This window comes from Carcharhinus amblyrhynchos, chromosome 15, assembly GCF_965287045.1.
Source record: "Carcharhinus amblyrhynchos chromosome 15, sCarAmb.v2.hapA, whole genome shotgun sequence".
Lineage (NCBI taxonomy): Eukaryota > Metazoa > Chordata > Chondrichthyes > Carcharhiniformes > Carcharhinidae > Carcharhinus > Carcharhinus amblyrhynchos.
Window position 1 is genome coordinate 26,591,829 of NC_137338.1, and position 15,940 is coordinate 26,607,768.

Consider the following 15,940-nt stretch of genomic DNA (forward strand, 5'->3'; position numbering starts at 1 on the left):
TGTCCTTTGACTATTTCTTGAAAGCTGAAGCCAGCTCAGTTGGGAGAGTGTTAGTGTAAACACCTGCAGGTCCCTGATCCCAGTTCTCAGCAGATCTCGTGAGCTTGCTTAATGCAATGTATCCATCAATATGTTTGAGGCATTCTGTGACCAGTGGGAACCACAAGGGTTGGAGTGCAATAATATTCCCAGGTGAGATGATGGCCTAGTGTTATTATCTCGAGTGTTATTAATTCAGAAACTCAGCTAACGATCTGAGAACCCAGGTTCAAATCCCGCCACGGCAGATGAAGAAACTTGAATTCAATAAAAATATTTGTAATTAAAAATATATTGAAAAAACCATGAAACGATTATCAGGAAAAAAACCCATCTGGTTCATTAATGTCCTTTAGGGAAGGAAATCTGCTGTCCTTACCTGGTCTGACCTACATGTGACTCCAGAATTACAGCTTGTGGTTGACTCTCACCTTCCTCTAAAATGGCCCAGCAAGCCATTTAGTTTAAGGGCAACTAGGGATGGGCAATAAATGCTGGCCAGCCAGCGAAGCCCATGTCCAATGAATGAATAAAAACACAAACAAAATCCTAAATTAGTAAGTTCCTATTGAGGTTTCCATTTTCTTTTACAATAACCTGACAGTACAGTGCCCCTTTAAGGGACTGTTTATTTTATTTATTTGTTTATCTGATTTATCACAGGAGCATAGAGAGATTTCTGGAGCACTTGGTTAGAGAGAGGCAGACATTTGTGATGTAGTGTTGTGTAAATAAATCTATTATGAAGTAAAAGATTAGTGTCTCGTTTCCCACTTTATCTTCTGGCTTCAATATGAATCAACACTAATCCCAATAGCATTTGACAGGACAAAGGATGTGCCTTGCAACATTTACTGCAATTACTTTTTCTAGATGTTGTAGCTTCTCACAGGACAATCTTGTTTAAAATTTTCATAACATTATAGAATCACAAAATACCTACAGCACAGAAGGTGGCCATTCAGCCCATGAAGCCTGCACCCAGCCCCTTTCCTTGTAGACCTACATATTTACCCTGCTAATCCCTCTGACACTAAGGGGCAATGTACCACGGCCAATCAATCTATCCTGCACATCTTTGGATTGTGGGAGGAAACCGGAGCACCCAGAGGAAATCCACAGGGGAAGAACGTGTAGGCTCCACACAGACAGTCACCCAAGGCTGGAATTGAACCCAGGTCCCTGGTATAACTTTTGTAATTAGGTCAGAATTTCACATAGTAACACAAAATTTTGGCTCAGATCCTGAATGCTGATTTTTTTTTTAAAGAAGTCTGACATGAGATGTGTTGAACACAACAGCAAATGCTTTCCACAGTACCTTCAGCGCAGTGTGAGTGTAAGCCTATCTGTGATCATAAGGGAGTGAGGAATTTTTGATGCTGAAAGTTTGAATGAAGATATCGGTGCAGCTTTACAGAAACCGCCCCTGAAACTTTACTCAGCGTTAATAATTCATCTAACACAGAAGGTGTGAAATGTCCAATAGTCACTTAGAAATCAGAAAAAAAAAACCAGTTCCACCTTAGAAGCAAGGAGGGAAGAGGTGTTCTACATAATTGCCTTTTATAATGATGTTGACCATTTGGTGTGCTTTTCTAGCATTTGGAGTTCGTCATCACAGGATCACCATTATGATTACAGAGGAAGAATATAAGCTGGCCTAATTAATTCATCCATTTTGAAAGATGCTACTGTCAAGAAAACAAAGAAATTGTAATACTTTTCCATTGGTAATATCATTGTCATATTTCTTATGTACTGGAAGACAAGCTGATGATGGGTTGTGAGCGTGGTAATTGGAGTCAGAGACAGGGTGGCTGAGAATCTAAATTAACAAAATGAATTGGTTTTGAAGTAATGACCCAGAAGAGACTTCAAACAGAAATGTACCTGGAACAGTGAGGAAATTTAAGGAGGGGGTTGGACAGATTTTTAATTGGTAATGGGATGAAGGGTTATGGGGAGAAGGCAGGAAAATGGGGATGAGGAGCATATCAGCCATGAACAAATGGCGGAGCAGACTTGATGGGCCGAATGGACTAATTCTGCTTCTGTATCTTATGAATTTATGTACCTAAAGCACTGACAGGAGAAAGTTTTTTGGTTCAAATGAGAGTATCTATAGGTTGTAAAAGAAAGGTGTAAGTAGGTAAAGTAAATATGGAGTACGTTTACTTTTAAAACCTAAATGTTAAAGTGACGTAATGAATTTAATCAATTCAGGGAAGCAAGCAGCTCTAAAGGGACAATGGAAAGATCAATGTAAAAGGACACATTTAAGGAAATACTGAAACCGAGGTGAATGGGTAGCTGTTTAGATCTCCCAGAAAACTGCAGGAATAGCTGGCAAGAAATCTCAGAAAGCAGTGTGAGAAAAACCAGACCTGTAGAAGCAGCTGTTATTAACTTCAGAGGACACTCCAAATGAAAATCAAATCACTGTGTGGTAAAAATTACTGGGATTCTGTAGTTAATTGAAGATTTTTTGGAACAATTTTAGAATACTGTTTACTATATGAAGCCATTTTTGTGTTTACGTGCAATTTAAGTGCAACTTCGGGGCCATCTTATTACACGCATTCTATATTGATCATGTGGAAAGCCTTAGCATTTTGAACACAGGGCCTGATTTATGCCACAAAAGAACATCATATTGGCCCCATTTTTCAGCATGCTTTGGATATCAGTGTAGATAGACATTGTCCTACATTAATTAGAAATCCAAACATGGCCATTTGCATTTCTGATTCCGAAATAAAAACGAGTGCTGAACATCATCGTTGGGCGTACAATTGTAAAATTTATATTTTGATGGACTGTGCATGTGTACTTGAAAATTTTTGTACATTTCTTGGCAAAATGATCAAACAAAAATCAGAGTGTGTAAGTGATTTTTAAACGTTGCTAATAGTGCCTTGCTCACTGAATGGTAGATGCTTGTTAAGTAAATATATGAAAAACATTTACATTTACACATTTATAAATTCCCCACATGTACTAAAAGTGGTGCAAGTGGTTAAACTATTCCCGTGGCTTAGGAATTAAATTATGAGTACAGGCTGTAGAATCTCTGCTTTGTATGCCCACATAGAAAATAAGGAGTGATCTGATTGAGGTATTTAAAATCTTAAAAACATTTGATAGGGTGGACATAGAGAAACTGTTCCCTCTTACGTAGAAGTCAAGAATTAGGGAACATAACATTAAACTAAGAGCTTGGCCACTTAAGGGTGAAAGAAGAGACATGTCTTCACACAAAGGGGAATTGAAATCCGGAATTCTGTATGAATACTGGGAACAAAAGGAGCTTTCAGGAGTGAGATTGATAGAGTTTTGTGAGGTAAGAATGTCAAGGGATGTGGAGCTAAGGTGGGTAAATGGAGTAGGAGTTTAGACTAGTCATGATCTAATTGATTGACGGAGCAGTGTCAAGGCGCTAAATGGTCTGGGCCTCTTCCTACATGTGCCCTGTCATCAATTTCTGTTAGCCTATGTATTCATCTAAATGGAACATTGCCATTTCAGACTCAAAACATTTCTAAATTGTTAGAAGACCTGGCTTTTGGGGGAGAACAGACACCTCTTATCCAAACTGAGTCATAAAGCACTGTGAGCCAAATAGATTAATTCAAAATACCTGCACAGCTTGCTCTAAGAAAACAGGATTCTGATTTTAAAAAACACTAAAGCAAGGGTTGAAATGGAAAAGCAAGAAGGAGCAGAAATCTGCTTGTAAGATCATAGCCAAGGAATAAGAGAAAGCCTTGGCTGCTGATTGGACAAGGATCAAGGTTAGTACTAATGGATTTATCTCTTTATGGCAAAATATATTTATCTTTATTACATTTGTGGTTAACAACAACAGAGGGAGATCAATGTGATTTCATTTCAGACTAGTGAACAGAGCGCAGTACATTACATCAGGCCAAGTTTTGTTTTTACACCACACATCGTTTGGGAGTAACTGACTGAACCGCAGCGATACAGGGGAACATGTATCGGGCTCTGGTAAGGTTTCCACAATGCTGTCTTTGATAAGCAGGCAGTTTGTGTCCACTTGTTAAATACCCTGTGTGTGCAGAGAGGTTTCTGTGCGTGTTTGAACACGCTATCAATCTTAGCTGAACAGTATCTTTCACTGGATAAAAATGATGTATCCCAGGATGAAAGTACATTTCTGGAACATTTAATTACATTTCTGAGAAACTACCCAGTGCATTTCACATGCGATGCATTACCCGTACCGGCTGAGGTTATTCATGAAGGCCCCACCTTTTAAACCTTAGCCCATGTCTGAGGTGTGACGATCCTTAGGTTAAATCACCACCAGTCACCTCTCCCCCTCAAAGCAGTTTATGGTCTTCTGGAACTATGGTGACTATACCTTTGCAGTGCTTGTGAACATTAGTGTGAACATTTGGGAAGACGAATGGGTAAGTGCATTGACCTGAACAGGCGCCAGAGTGTAGTGACTTGGGGAATTTCACAGTAACTTCAATGCAGTGTTAATGTAAGCCTTACTTGTGACTAATAAATAAACTTTGCTTTTTGAAAAGCCTCAGTGTGATGAGTCACTGACACTGTTTAGAAAAAGACTGTGAACTTTCTATCCACCTGTTGAATACAATAATAAAAACACTAAGGATGCAATCTCACTGACCATTCATGTCACACTCCCACTGCAATGAGGTTGGAGAATTTGGAGCCCAGTCAAATCGCTGTTCACCGTAGCGGGATCGAAAAATCCTGCTTGTGTGAATGGCCGTAACATTCAAGCCACAGAATAGCTAATAAGCTTGCATTTCTCTGTTAAGCCATAGCTTACTTGAAGGCCTGAATTTCACGCACATCAGGCGTGTGCATTTAAAGTAATATTCAAGTTTATTTATTAGTCGCAAGTAGTCTTACATTAACAATGCAATGAAATTATTGAGAAAATCCCCCTAGTCGCCACACTCTGGCGCCTGTTTGGGTACACTGAGGGAGAATTTAGCATGGCCAAATGCACTTATCCAGCATGTCTTTTGGACCGTAGGAGGAAACCCATGCAGACATGGGGAGAACATGCAACCTCCCACACAGGCAGTAATCCAAGTGGGGAATTGAACCTGGGCCCCTGGCGCTGTGAGGCAGCAGTGCTAACCACTATGCAACCATGCAGCCCCATTTGGCTTACCCGAAAGGGGGCGAGAAATGTACTAGCAGCTGCAATCAGTCGAAGAACACGATTGCATGCTGTCTGGCCTATTAACAGGAAGCCAGCGAGACATGTGCACTGGGAAAGGCTCTGTGAAGAGGGTGGGCATGGAGGAAAGGGAAATTGTGGGTTGGTGTTTCTAATGTGCTCCCTCAGGGGACAGTCTGCAGATCTGTCTCAAGTAAAAAATAACATGCAATGTTGAGATGCTGCAAAGTTTCTAGACAGCACTTTCAAGTGCAAATCTCAGTGCCCGGAGAGGTTTGTAAATTTTATTTCAGCCCTGACATTTCATCCTGCGCTGGATTGAGGCTGCAGCTAACACAGGTACCGCATGTTAGATTGTTGCATAAAGTTAAATCTCATGGGATCCAGGGTGAGGTGTCTAAATGGATACAAAATTGGCTTCCTGACAGAAGCCAGAGGGTGGTTGTAGCGAGTTGTTTTTCAAACTGGAGGCCTGTGACCAGCAGTGTGCCTCAGGGATCAGTGCTGGGTCCACTCTTATTTGTCGTTTATATTAATGATTTGGATGAGAATATAGGGGGCATGATTAGTAAGTTTGCCAAGACCTGACACCAAGATTAGTGGCATAGTGGACAGTGAAGAAAGTTATCTCCAATTGCAGCGGGATCTTGATCAATTGGGCCAGTGGGCTGATAAATGGCAGATGGAGTTTAATTTAGACAAATGCGAGGTAATGCATTTTGGTAGTGCAAACCAGGGCAAGACTTACTCAGTTAATGGTAGGGCACTGGGGAGAGCTACAGAACAAAGAGATCTAGGGGCACATGTTTGTAGCTCCTTGGAAGTGGAGTCACAGGTGGACAGAGTGGTGAAGAATGCATTCGGCATGCTTGGTTACATCGGTCAGACATTGAACACAGGAGTTGGGATGTCTTGTTCAAGTTGTACAAGACATCACTTTGAATACTGTTTGCAATTCTTAGTCACCCTATTATAGAAAGGATATTATTAAACTAGAAAGAGTGTAGAAAAGATTTACTGGGATGCTAATGGGATTTGGTGGATTGAGTAACAAGGAGAGCTGAATAGACTGGGACTTTTCTCTCTGGAGCGTAGGAGGCTGAGGTGTGACCTTACAGAGGTCTACAAAATAATGAGGGGCATAGACAAGGTAGATAGTCAATGTCTATTCCTAAAGGTAGAGGAGTCTAAAACTGTATGGCATAGTTTTAAGATGAAAGGGGAGAGACAAAAAATTGTCCAGAGGGGCAATTTTTCACATAGAGGGTGACGAGTGTCTGGAACAAGCTGTCAGATGTAGTAGTGCAGACGGGTACAATTTAAAAAGCATTTAGATAGTTACATGGGTACACTGGGTATAGAGGGATATGGGCCAAATGCAAGCAATTGGGACTAGCTTAGAGGTTTTAAAAAAAAGGGCAGCATGGACAAGTTGAGCCAAAGGACCTGTTTCCATGCTGTAAACCTCTATGACTCTATTAAGGCTGCCTTGGCCAATCAGCCTGTCCACCAACCATAACAACAGATGGGTCACATAGCCTTCAAGTGGCCCCTTAATGAGCTAAATTACCCACTTGATTGTCAGCCCTCCCAATTCATGCACATGCCTGCTGACTGAAATATTGCATCAGTGCACGATGGCTTTGGGTTGCACGCCTGACGTCTCCACATGATTCTGGGTTGAGCTTAAGCCCGCCCAAACAATGTAAAATTCGGCCAAGACTTTGCAGTGTTCTCTCCTATCCCATTTGGTGTCAGCTCCTAAAAAAGTTCTAATTCACTTGCAACTGCATTTTCTAAGTGCCACTGTTTAGCCGATGACTTCCATCAACCACGATAGTTCTGCGGCTACTTATTTGCTTAACCACACCTTCATTTTTACCTTGGATGCCCTGGTCCCCAGTAAAACTTTTTTTCATCTCACCATGGCCACTCCCATGCTACAACATTCACCTCCACTCTCTTAAGTCCAAACTGTGCAGAATTGAATGACTACAGCAGAGATCGGGTTCAGTCAATCCCTGCCAGATGTGGCTGGACTACATGGAGCACTATAGAGTCCTGCTCTCCTCTGCTAAAAATGCCCACTATTCTCAGATAATCCTAGAATGTACACATAGCACAATGGTTAGCACTGCTGCCTCACACAACAGGGACCTTCATTCTATTCCCAGCTTGGGTCACTGTCTGTGCAGAGTCTGCACATTCTCCTTGTGTCTTCATGGGTTTCCTCCGGATGCTCCAGTTTCCTCCCAAAGTCTGAAAGATGCGCTGGTTAGGTGCATTGGCCATGCTAAATTCTCCGTCAGTGTACCTGAACAGGCACCAGAATGTGGTAACTGGGGGATTTTCACAGTTTCTCATTGCAGTGTTAATGTGAGCCTACCTGTGACAATAATAAAGAAACCTTAAACCGCTGGCTTATTCTCCCTGCTACAAATATTTTCTTAAACCTCTCTTCTGCCTCCTTAACCCTCACCTCCAACATATCTGAGCAACTTATGAATTTCTTTGACTCTAAGAGTGAAGCTTTCTATTCGTAGAGTCATAGAGTCATAGAGGTTTACAGCATGGAAACAGGCCCTACGGCCCAACTTGTTCATGCTGCCCTTTTTTTTTAAACCCCTAACCTAATCCCAATTGCTTGCATTTGGCCCATATCTATCTATACCCTTTGTACCCATGTAACTATCTAAATGCTTTTTAAAAGATAAAATTGTACCCACCTCTACTACTACCTCTGGCAGCTTGTTCCAGGCACCCACCACATTCTTTCACAATATGTGAAAGAATTGCCTCTCTGGACACTTCTGTATCTCTCCCCTATTCAGCTGTCTGATCCACTATCCTTCTTTTCTCTAGCTCACCCCAGACTGAGAACCTTAGAATCATAGAATCCCTACAGTGCAGAAGGAGGCCATTTGACCCATTGAATCTGCAATGACAACATTCCCACCCAGGCCCTATCCCTATAACCCATCATATTTACCCTACTAGGGTTAATTTAGCATGGCAAATCAACATAACCCACACATCTCTAGACTGTAGGGAGAAACAGGAGCACCCAGAGGAACACACACAGACACGGAGAGAATGTACAAACTGCACACAGTGACCCAAGGCCGGAATTGAACCTGGGTCCCTGGCACAGCAGTGCTAACCATTGTGCCACTGTGCCATCCTAGACTTGATCTAAAGCTTTTCCCTGGCCTAACCCTGAACTCACATTGTTGTCAAGTTTCTCTCCTATCTCCTCTTGTGCCATCTCCAAGGTCAACTTGTTCAGGAAACCTACCTCCTGCTCCATTGGTCCTCTTCCTGCTGTTGTTTCGAACATTCTAACACATTTCCTGGTTGCCATGTTAACGATTTTTTTCTCTTAACTACCCCTCTTTCTTTCAAATCTGCCTTCATTCTCAACCTTGACACTCCATCCTTTCAACTAACACGCCATCTCCAACATCCCTTTCTCTTCCAAGTCCTTGAGCATGTTATCGCTTCCCAAATCTATGCCCATTGTTTCTGGAATTCCAGGTTTGAATCCGTCCAGTCAGGTTTTTGCCCAGGCCACAGAACCAAAATGGTTCTTATAGAAGTCACAAGGAATGTCAATGTGAATGTCATGAAAGTCAACTCTCTGTATCTGGTAAACGTCAACGTCAAATAAAGACAGGATTGCATTAAGTTGTGTTATTCATTCATGGCCAAAAAAGCTCTTTATGAACAGCAATCAATTAGGTGACATACCTTAGAACTTTTGTCACAAATGCATTCTATTAGAATATGATTCTAAACCTTCAGGAGAGTAGAAGGTTAATGAATAAAAATTTTGTCATTTCTCCTCCCTTGACAATCAGAAGTTTAATGAATTGGTCGTACAATAAATGTTTTGAATAAATATTTGTTTGATCCACTTGTAGGAATGTGTAATGTTACTGAATGTGCATCTTGGCTGTCAGATTGTCCAGTCACAGTGTATTGTTATAATCCAGCTCAGAAATACCAAGGTATTTTGTGAAGCCAGCCTAGACCATAAGTTTTGTACTTTGAATTTTGCCACAGGTGAGCCTAAGATGCTTCACTCCAGCTATGATTCAACTGACCCACTAGGAAGGTTTAATCAAACAAAGATTAGTTAAGAATATAGTTAATATGTATAGAAAGAAAATCAGCAAGAAGTTTTACCAATTACATACAAGGAAAAAAAAGACAACCATGATATACTATAAACCTTAACAAATATATGAAATGTCGCAATCAAACAAACTGCCTTAAGCAAAATCCTTACAAGTTTATCACAGAAAATACAAATGTTCACATGATCCTGGAACTTAGTCCTTTGGTTTGATGTTGCTGTTCTCTTGAGGCACGCACAGACAAGTTTGGAATCAGATCAGCTTCTCAAATCACCAGAGAGAGAGAGAGAGCGAGGCTCTAATTATTAACTAGCACTACCAACAGCAGAATATTCACTTCAGAAAGGCCAGAAGATCTGCTTCCAGCTAACTAGTGGAGCTTGCATGACCAGGGAGAGAGAGAGAAAAAACTGCCTGCCACTTAACAACTAGGACAACTTCTGACTCAAGACAGCAGCTGGCACGCAAACTGAATGTGAAAACCTGAATTCACTATGAAGAAAAAAGAAATCTGTCCAAAATGCAGTCTAACCACTCATTCCTTAAAGGTACACTAACATCACTCTTTGCATGTCCTAGAAGAAGAAAGGGAAGTTATAAAGAACCTGTCACAACCTCAGGACTTCCCAAAGTAATTGCCAGCTGAGAAATTCAACTCAAATTGTTGTAGGAATTGGTGGCATAGTGGCACAGTGATTAGCACTGCTACATCACAGTGCCAGGGATCAGGGTTCAATTCCAATCTTGGGTGACCATGTGGAGTTTGCACGTTCTCCCCATGTCAGCATGGGTTTCCTCTGAGTACTCTGGGTTCCTCCCATAGTCCAAAGATGTGCAGGTTAGCTAGGTTGCTAAATCGTCCCTTAGTGTCCCAAGGTGTGTAAATTAGATTAGATTAGCCATGGTAGATGTGTGGGGCTGCGGGGAAGGGGTAGGGTAGAGGACCTGGATAAGATATTCTGTCACGGAGTCAGTGCAGGCTAGATGGGCTGAATAGCCTTTTCTGCACTATAGGGATTTTCTGACTCTATAAGTGACAGCAAACAATATTCACACAGTATGATCCGACAAAGAGGAATGAGGTATCTCACCAGATAATCTGTGTCTTGTGTTATTGGTTTTCCTTAAGAGTTAATTAAATTTCTCCAGAGGCCTCTACTGTTGAGAGATAAGTTTGCTTTGGCAAGAGACTGACCTCTTCTTTGGTAAATTGTATGGAATCTTTTATATCCAATTGGACGGTCAGACAAGGTTCAGTTTAAAATATCATTTGAAAAATATCATCTGCATTAGTAGTCTATCAGCCCAAGTGTCAGCCTAAATTAATTAGTAACTCTCTGGAACAGAATTCAAGCCTACAGGCTTCTGATCCAGAGTTGAGAGTATTACCACTCAGTCAAGGCTGAAAGAGTCAGATTTATTGATAAGGATTTTTCATTATTTTTTCATTGATGTGAGTGTTGCTGGCTAGGCCTGCATTTATTGCCCTTTCCTAATAGCCGTTGAAAAGGTGGTAATGAGTCACTTTCTTTAACCACCGCAGTCCGTAGAATGCACACCCACAGTGCTGTTAAGGAGGTAGCTTCATGTTTTTAACCCAGTGACAGTGAAGGAATGGTGATGTTGCTTCAAGTCTGGATAGTGTGTGACTTGGAAGGGACTAGTGATGTTCCCATGCATCTATTGTCTTTGTCCTCCTAGGTGGTAGTGTGTGGGTTTGGAAAGTGCTGTCAAGGGAGGTTTGCTGTAATGCATCTTGTCAATGGCACACACTACTGCTACAGAGTGCCATGTTGAAAGGAATTATATTTAAGTTGGTGAGTGACGTGTCCAACACATGGACCGCTTTGGCCTAGATGATGTTGAGTTCCTTGGGTGCTGTTGGAGCTGCACTCATCCAGGCAAGTGGAGAGTATTCCCTCACACTCTTGATTTGTGCCTTATAGATAGCGGACAGGTTTTGGGGAGACACAAGTTGGGTTACTCGCCATAGATACACAGCCCCTAGCCTACCTCTGTGAATGAACCATGCACCAAAGTATATTTAACATAAAAATTAGATATAATTTCCTCCGGAGCTTTAGGATTTTATTGAAAAAAAGAATCAGGTGTGTCCACTCCTGAGGTACATCCAATACTGCAGGGCCTTCACTTTGTGCGAGGGACCTTCCAAATTACAAATGCCCTTAAAGATTTGAATGGGCGTGCTTCACAAAAGCTGAACTACCCCAAATGGAATGTCTCTGAAAGTCCAGCTTACTGAATTGCCCAACAGTGATTTATGCATCTATAGGATCTAGCAAGCATAAGCTGGATACTTGATATCCAATAGTCAAGAAATTGTAGTGATGCATGCTTGGCTATGTCAGTTGCAGATGGTATGATGTGTAAGTTTATCTGCTAATGTTCATGCTCTCAAATTGCTGGCTATGTATGAATCATATCGGGAGAATTTTGTTACTGCAAATGCATCTGCCAATCACAGTATTGATAAGTGCCTATCTTCTGGAAACATCTTGTATTAAGAAAAACGCCTTTGCATAAACATTACTTCAATTTGCTCTAGATGTCGAGAAAACAAGCCAGTGCTACGAAAGCATACAAAGAACCTTACAGGTCAGCTACAAGCATGAATAATAAAGCGCATTTACAGAAAGCTTTCGCTCGAATGTCAATTATTTCTCCATACCTTTTGCAATATTTGCTTGACTGACGCAGATGGAAAAAATTAACTTGTGACTAGGGTTTCAGATTTAAGGTTTGACTTGCACTGACCATTTGAGCTAATGCACACACTAAGTTCATGGGCCAGGTACTCTTCTTGCCACTGAGGATTATTCACCCTTCCATGATGGCCTGGACCATAATTGGAAGGACCACCAGCCAGCTTTTCTAATTCTAGTTTTCCACCATCATTGCTCAGATTTGCACAGTTCCTTCAGAGATCAATAGGCAAACGCACCAATTACTCAATACTGTTCATTGGCTTGTGGACAGACTGAGAGTGGCCTTTCAAGATTATGTTCCGTAATGTTGACTTTTCAAACAAATATATCTTTTGCAGCAATTCAAGTTGTGCGCCATAAAAGGACTCTAAGATACAAGTGGTGGCGTAGTGGTATAATCACTGGACTAGTAATCCAAGACACCCAGGGCAAGATCTAGAAACTCACGTTCAAATCCTACCATGGCAAATGAAGAATTTTGAATTCAGTAAAAAATATGAAAAAGTCTAAGTTATTTAGAGTGATCCTTGGGGATTGTGTGAGTATTCAGAGTGATCGTTGGGGATTGTGTGAGTATTCAGAGTGATCCTTGGGGATTGTGTGAGTATTCAGAGTGATCCTTGGGGATTGTGTGAGTATTCAGAGTGATCCTTGGGGATTGTGTGAGTATTCAGAGTGATCCTTGGGGATTGTGTGAGTATTCAGAGTGATCCTTGGGGATTGTGTGAGTATTCAGAGTGATCCTTGGGGATTGTGTGAGTATTCAGAGTGATCCTTGGGGATTGTGTGAGTATTCAGAGTGATCCTTGGGGATTGTGTGAGTATTCAGAGTGATCCTTGGGGATTGTGTGAGTATTCAGAGTGATCCTTGGGGATTGTGTGAGTGTTTAGAGTGATCCTTGGGGATTGTGTCACTAAGGACCATAAAACCATTGTCATAAAGACCGATCTGGTTCACTAATGTCCTTTAGGGAAGGAAATCTACAGTCCTTACCTGGCTTGGCCTATATGTGACTCTAGATCCACAGCAATGTTGTTGATTTTCAAATGTCTTGTGAAATGGAGGGCAGTTAGGGATAGGCAATAAGTGCTGGGCCCAGCCAGCAATACCCACATCCCATAAATGAAAAAAACATTTATATGTTTTCCCCCTTCCGCTTATTGTTTCCCTGACTGTATGTTACACCTGACTGGGATCTGCAAGCAGTGATGGTGGAAATCTCTCACTGGTGCATGCACTCAGAAAAGCCTCTCTGATTTTTATTCTCTCTCTCTCTTAACTGTGAAACGATTTACCTCCACTCCTTGCCATGATAGCCATGGGAGATCAGGAATGCGCTGTGTGTGGGAAATCATGTGTACAAGTATCGATAGTCAGTGGCCTAATATTCTTGCATACCAACCCCGTGTTTCACTGGCATCCAGACTTAATTGCTTTTGAGTTATTTGATCGACCTAGTTCCTTGTTTACAATGCTGCTTAATATCTTTCAAATGACATCATGTGCTATTCTGGTCAACTGAACCACTAATGTGAGTATGTATTCTCAGATTATGCTGCTGGGTGTAGCCAAGATATTGTTCAGATGTTGGCATTGACAATAACTGTGGCTAATAGGCTTAGGCCAGTGTGTGTGCAGCAACCCTTATCAGTATCATTATAATATTCTCCATCTTTAAATTAGGAAGGCCGATTGCAGAAATTTTCAATTTTCTTCCCGCACCAAGTGGTGTACTAAGACAGACTTTTCTCCATGTCTGTAGCTAGTAATTTCTGGAACAGGTCGGCACAGTGATTAGCACTGCTGCCTTTTGGTTCCAGGGGTCCGGGTTCAATTCTGGCCTTGGCTGACTGTCTGTGTGGAGTCTCCCTGTGTCTGCATAGGTTTCCTCCAGGTAACCTGGTTTCCTCCCACAGTCCAAAACACGTGGCGGTTAGGTTGATTGATCATGCTAAAGTGTCCCAAGATATGTAGGTTAGATGTATTATCCATGGGAAACCTCAGATGACTGAGCACTAATGCATGCACAACATTGCATGTTGGCCTAAAGAATATGCAAAATTAACAGATTGTCATTGAGAGAATTTATGCATTTTTCACTGCCTGCGAGCGGTGTTTTGTACATGAGGGGTGTGTGTTTTCTTACCGTCAGAGTGCTTGTCTCAATTTAAATAATTCCAGCAGAAAGTTTATTGTGAAATCTTTAAAGAAGGAAGGCTATCTATTATCTCATGTCGTTGCAGAGGTTTAAAATGTGAAATCTCACTCACCTGACTCACCCATGCTGTCACTCACACAAAGAACAGATGCAGGTGAGGGAAGAACAGCACAATTACAATGTATGATTGCCTCAGTCTCTCTTGTGGCAAGCCTACTGTTTCATAGATGAGTTGATGCTTTAATTGAAATAAAGGTGTTACAGGTACAAGGCCTGGATATGACGCTCTGTAAGAAAGTCGGTGCAGTCTTGATGGGCTGAATGGCCTCCTGCACCTTAGGGATTCCATTCCATTCTAGATTGCTAGTCTGTCACCAGGGGCTTATAGGAGATAGGGCAGCTATGCAGTTGCAATTGTTTGAATTCATCAAATCCCTACAGTGCAGACAGAGGCCATTCAGCCTAACTAATCTGCACCAACAACAATCCCACCCAGGCTCTATCCCTGTAGTCCTCTTGACACTAAGGAGCAATACAGCATGGTGAATCAATGTAAATTGCACATCTTTGGACTGTGGGAGGAATCTGGAGCACCCGGAGGAAGCCCACGTTGACACAGGAAGACTGTGCAGACTCCACATAGACAGTGACCCAAGGCTGGGAATTGAACCTGGGTCCCACTGCTGTGAGGCAGTGATGCTAACCGTTATGCCACCGTGCTTTGAAATCATTCAAGTAATCATCATTATGTTTTGCATATGGTTTCTAATCGATCAATAGTCATTCACTTCTTTGAGAAATGGGATACAATCAAGTAAAGTCAAAGAGACTGCCACACAGCACTTATGATTTCTTGTTACTGCATGTGGCAACTTTTGCTTAATAAGCAGAGAGCGAATATCTTGGCTGATTTTACTGTTCAATAAGCCAACACCTTTTCAAAAGAAATGCAGCCAAATTAAAGAATTCTGAATAATAAGATTGTAATTTACTTTCAAGGTCTCAGATGACATCATAAGCCATGACTAGTTTATGGAGCTCCTTTGAACTTGGAGGATTGAATTACCGTCTTATATTCACTCCCTTTGTTCTGTCACTTCTATTCCAGGTAGTGCAAGTGTTATAATATATATTGTAGTCTCAATAAAATTAGAAGATAGCTGACAACAGAACTAGTGTTGCTCATGTTACATTTCTAGGAGACCAAGGCGCTATTGTGTGGCCACGAATGTTACTGGAGGATACAGCTGACAGCTTTGAATCAGAGCTCTTAGTGCTCATTGTTTGGGTGTGTTTATTCTCATATTAAGTAAAGCCACAGGACCAAGTGGCAGCACGGTGGCACAGTGGTTAGCACTGCTGCCTCACAGCACCAGGGACCCAGGTTCAATTCCCAGCTTGGGTGACTGTCTGTGTGGTATTTGCACTTCTCCCCGTGTCTGCATGCGTTTCCTTCAGGTGCTTCAGGTTCCTCACACAGTCTGAAGGACTAGCTGGTTAAGTGCATTGACCCAAACAGGCAGCAGGGTGTGGTGACTAGAAGGATTTCATAGTAATTTCATTGCAGTGTTAATGTAAGCCTTATTTGTGACAAATAAATAAACTCTAACAAGCTTCAGCAAAAGCAAAAATTGATAAAAAAATTGGGTCGACAATGTACTTAGATGGTTTATTTATTAGTGGCACATGCAG